This window comes from Chionomys nivalis, chromosome X (assembly GCF_950005125.1).
Source record: "Chionomys nivalis chromosome X, mChiNiv1.1, whole genome shotgun sequence".
In the NCBI taxonomy this organism is placed as follows: Eukaryota; Metazoa; Chordata; class Mammalia; order Rodentia; family Cricetidae; genus Chionomys; species Chionomys nivalis.
The window spans coordinates 103,454,308-103,459,532 of NC_080112.1; positions in this window are offsets into that span (position 1 = coordinate 103,454,308).

Sequence of the window (5,225 nt, forward strand, 5' to 3'; positions counted from 1 at the left end):
TGAATAGATTAGTCTGAAATGCTATGCACAATGGATAAATTTAACACCTCCAATCCCTCAATATCCCTCTTTTCTGTTTATCTTTACACACAGCACTTACCAATTTTTCTATCTTTTATTTCTTCACTCTTTAGTTTTCTCCACTAGAGGATACATGTTCTGAGGACAAGACACATTCTTATTGTTGCTTGACCAGTTTTTAATAAAGACCTGGATCTATTAATGGCAAATAGAGTGTGTTGGAACTTGGAGTTTGTATTATATTTGTGTTTCCATCTAATTGTTTTGAATTGAATGAGATTGCAGGTTTCTACTAACCAAAGGCTTGGATTCATCCCATTTTGATGACTTTGGTGAATGGAAAACAGAGACTAATTGCACTCATGTGGTCGATATTAGCCAAGTGTAGAGTACAAATACATATTTAGACCTCAAATATGAAAAGTTGAAAATAGAAATAATATTCATTTAATGTATTATTATATTCATATTGTAAAATAAGTGTGGATTATTGAATATTTGTTAATTTTTAGAACAGTGTAACAAAACTGCCATGCCAGAACTACTTCCCAGCACTAATAAAATATAATACAACAAACTTCTGCCTCATGAATAATAAGAAATGAAGAAAAATCAATATGAATAGGATACTTCATCCATAAACTATATATTAGCAACAAACCAACATTTACTTAAAGAGCAGAGAACAGGCTATCAAGTGAATAGGAGCATAAACAACCTTCATGGAACTTTTTTCCCAAACACATGTCTGCCTGACTGGGAGAAAGTGAAATATGTATATAAGAGGCCTTGCTGCAAGAGCCATGGGTAAAGAATGAGTGTTTTCACTACAGAATACTATTCAGCCTTTATTTAAAAAGGAAATTCTTAATTTTGAACCTGTAGTTATGCCAAGTAAAATAATATAGGCCCAGAAAGTATTCTTGCCACAAAAATAATAATCACAAGAGGTGACTCAAACATTAAACAGCATTGCAAATGTGCACATGTATCAAGACATCATGTCAACCAAAGAAATTACCTATAACCTTTTGTAAATTAAAAAATATACAAATAGAAAGTTGAACCAGCACTCTTTCCTTTGCACAATCCTCCCAAGAGTACCAGAACCATTTGGAGAAGAAGGGGATAATATAAAAGTGATTAAATAAAAGTACAAGATTCCTCTGATTAAAATGAAATGGCTCAAATACATTAATAAAAGTTAACACTTTCAATCCTTCTGAAAGCATTAGATAATGAGAGGGAAGTATTTACAAAATATTTTAAGGTATTTAGAGATGTAATATCAGCATTTATTGGATTAAATTGTAGGGAGTGTGTTTTTTTATGATGCCTAAGCATTCAAGTATATGAGCCTATGGAGGCTGTTCTTATTCACACCACCACAGATTCTTTTTCAATATTTCTAATTTGACCCCACTGTATTTTAGCTTCTTTTGTCCAAAAAGTATAACAAAAACATTGTTGTACATATTAGCAGTTCCTAGATTTATGTGCCTTTGGTGTCTGTGGGCATTTAAAGATAAATTACAAAGCTAAAAAGATAAAAATAATTTTAGAATGGTGCTTAACATGATGGATTTGAAACTTTCTCTGATCTATAGAAAATTGCTCTTAGGAAGCAGTCACACTATTATAAGCTAAAATTAATACAATCCCCAAAACTCATGTGAAGATGGAATATTGCTCATTGGTCTGAACCCAGAATTGGGTCTCTTCTCCTGGGCATTAATCCCAGCAATGTGACTATGAGTAAGTCATTTCCATTTTAACCCCATGATGCCTCAGTTTCTGAATTTGTTAGAGAAGAAAATACTGACCTAACTCACAGAGCCTTAGAGATTTTGAAATGAAGTATTACTGCTCTTCGAAAATATGAACCGCAATAATGCTAATTATTATTACAAAAATAAATGCATGTTCATCATATGGTAATTTAGGCAGAATGAGGTTGGGGAAAGGAGACTCTCAGAGCTCTTTTGTGTCAGTTAAATGAGCCCTCTCCATTCAGTTGGTTCCCTAATAGAAGCTAGCTAAATGTAGGATTTGCAAACTGCACAGTGTTGATGGAAGAACAAATGATTTTAAAGATTCTGTTACATGGATTGTGGGGCAATAGTCCAGTTCACTGTAGCAGCCTGGTTCTCTAGACCTGTCCATGTGAGTTTAGAGCTCACATGCTAACAACAAATTAAAAACCTGGAGGCAGTCTTTACAAATGTATCAATCTCGTAGCCAGTTAGGCACATTGACATGGTCTCCCAGAATCCCATAAAATTTAATATATGAGGGAGGCCAAGGAAGTCTGTTCAAATTTAACAACATTCATTCCTTCTTCCACAACTTCCTTTTGCTAATTAGAATTATTATGCCAGTTTTTTTTAATTGTACATTCAGCCTTTTCTGCATGACAGTGACCCATGATAGACAGAAGGAGCATATCAAATTGGCACTTGAGATTTGCATGGGTTCTGCCTCGCTTATCTTCAATGCTTCAGCTAAATAAATATTTATACCACCATCATTATTGTGTTGCATAATAGATGTACATGGGATTTTATAGACACTAGGACAGAGATGATAAGCTAGTCATGGAGCAGTAGAGAATTTAAGTGGACTTCAGCTTCATAGTTCACAAGTGAAGCTGCCAGATGTATTTGGGTGAATGAGAAGGTGTCTCAGGAAACAATAACACAAGAAATTGTACAAAAGAAAAATAATCATAGCAGGATTGTAGTTAGGAGGCATGGGGGCAACTGTGAAGAAATATTTGTTGAATATGCACAACAAAGAAAAAGAAAAAAGACATTTAAGTCCTATTTTAAGGAGAAGTTTTAAAGCTATCACTTAAAATCTCTCTGATTATATATATGTGCTTATTTTTATTTGTTTGCTGTCCTTCTAGTCATGCTGCAATCACATGGATCCATTTGCCTCCAGTCTTCCTTTGTGCTTTCTATCACTGAGGTCCTAGAATGTTCATCTCTCTAAGATGCAAATTTATTTTGTTTTCACCCAGATTCAAATCCTTCAATGATTCCACTTTTCCTAGCTCATAAAACCTAAATTTAGTAAGTATAATTCTAACACATCAGTGTAAGATATGCTCGCTCGGTCCTCCTCTGGCATCTCCTGCATTAAATGTAACTAAGCTCCAAATTCTAAATTCTGTCACTCTTTCTGCTCTAGCAAGATTTCCTCATTTCTATATTTTTTTCAAGTATTGCTCTTTCTCTTCCTACAAATTCCTCTTATGGTAATCTATCCACAATTTTATTTTCAAATATATTTTTTCCATTAATAACTGACTATTCTATAAATAACTCCCCACTACCATGACCATAAAACTAGAAAAAGTGACCTATTCCCCTTCTTATCAAAAAACGTTATTTCATACAGAAAAAGAATCAGATGTATAAACTTTTAGGCTAGTGAGAAAGAAAAAGTAAGTTCGTGCATTTGAAAATGTATTCTCTTATTGATAGTGCTATTTGGGAAGGTCTGGTAGGTGTGGTTCTGCTGGACAAAAAATGTCACTGGGTGCCAGCTTTGAAGTTTCAAAGCCTCAAACCATTTCCTGCATTCATTGTCTTCACCCACTATCCTCTCTCTGCCTTCTACTTGTAGTTCAAGGTATATGCTCTTAGCTTTCTTCTTCCATGATACCTGTCACCTGCTTCCATGCTTTCCATGTCACTCTAGTCTGTAACTTTCTGGAATCAGAAGAAAAAAAACCTCTTTCTTCTATAAGTTGCATTTGTCATGGTATTTTATCACAACAACATAAAATTAACTCAGACCATGGATGATTTTTATCTCTAGTGCCACTCTGATGTAACATACTAAATAAAGCTTCAGTGTTTGCCAAATAAATAATTAAATATATTTAGTTATGAATAAAGGTAAAACTAACCAATCAAATATTTCTCTGTCCATTTTCTCTAACATTGGTTTTAATTCTATTCATGGCCTTAAAATTGCACTGGATTTTTTTCTATAATATTAAATTTGATGGGTTTCTGGCTGTGTCTTTGTTGAGCAGAAAGCATAAGAAATGATTTTTTTCCTCTCTCTAATCTCAAAACTTCATTTCTAACTGTTTCTTATTAAACGGAAGTCTGCAATATTAGAGTGATTTTCTAATAGTCTTACAGGTGCAGGTGACCTTGTTGCAAGTAGCCCTATGTGAGCCTGCTGCTGGTGGCCATGACCCCAGTACAGAGGTCATGGAATAGCAAATGAATTAGTTGATATTATCCCCTTTGTTTTCCTGCTAGCTACTTTGCATTTCTGTCTTTTTTTTTCATGTCTTGTATTTTAGGCAACAGATAATCCATTATTTCTCAAACTAAAATGAGAATGTAAAGTAATGACAAAGATCTCTAAGTACAATAACCTGGACCCTAATGGTTCTTTAGGGTAAGATTTTCATTTTCTCTGAACATACAGTCCATCTGTGCCTGTACTGATATTGTTAAATAATCTCATTTCTTTAAAGTATAAGCATGTTATTGTTTCCAAAAATTCAAAGACCAGAAGTACTGATAGAATCAGGATTTGAAGGTATAGCCTTCAAATATTAATATGGATCCAATTTTATGTATTCAAGACTTTATTTTCAATTAAAAGTGTTTGAAATAGATTCATCTATAGCTGTTAAAGCAATATTGGGGACTTCTATAGTTTTTTGCAGAGTTTCTCCTAATGTTACACTTTCTAAAACAGACATGCCTTAAACTACTATTTAGGGACTGGTAAGATGGCTCAGTGGTTAAAGAAACTGGCTGCCAAGACAAAGGACCTGACCTCCATATTCAGTACGTACATGGTGGAAAGAAAGAACTACTTCCACAAGGTGTCTTCTTTGACATTTGTGCTGTGCACCCGTGTGAGCACACAGTAAGAAGGTGACTGAGCTAGAAAAAAAAACACCCCTCTGTGTGTGTGTGTGTGTGTGTAGTAAATAAATAAATGGAATAAAAATTTTAAAGAAACCATTTAATAAGATCTCAGAAGTTTTATTATACCTGATAACTTATGTTAAATACATTGTGAGTTTTTAGTAACCATGGTGAAAAGAAATGCGGTAAGTAAGCCTAGTGACCTGCTGAACTTTCATCTGTATGCTCACATTGCTCAGATTCTCAGTCAAGGGCTAGCCTTCATATTGCTTTTGCTATGTTTAGGCAAATTTCTTATAT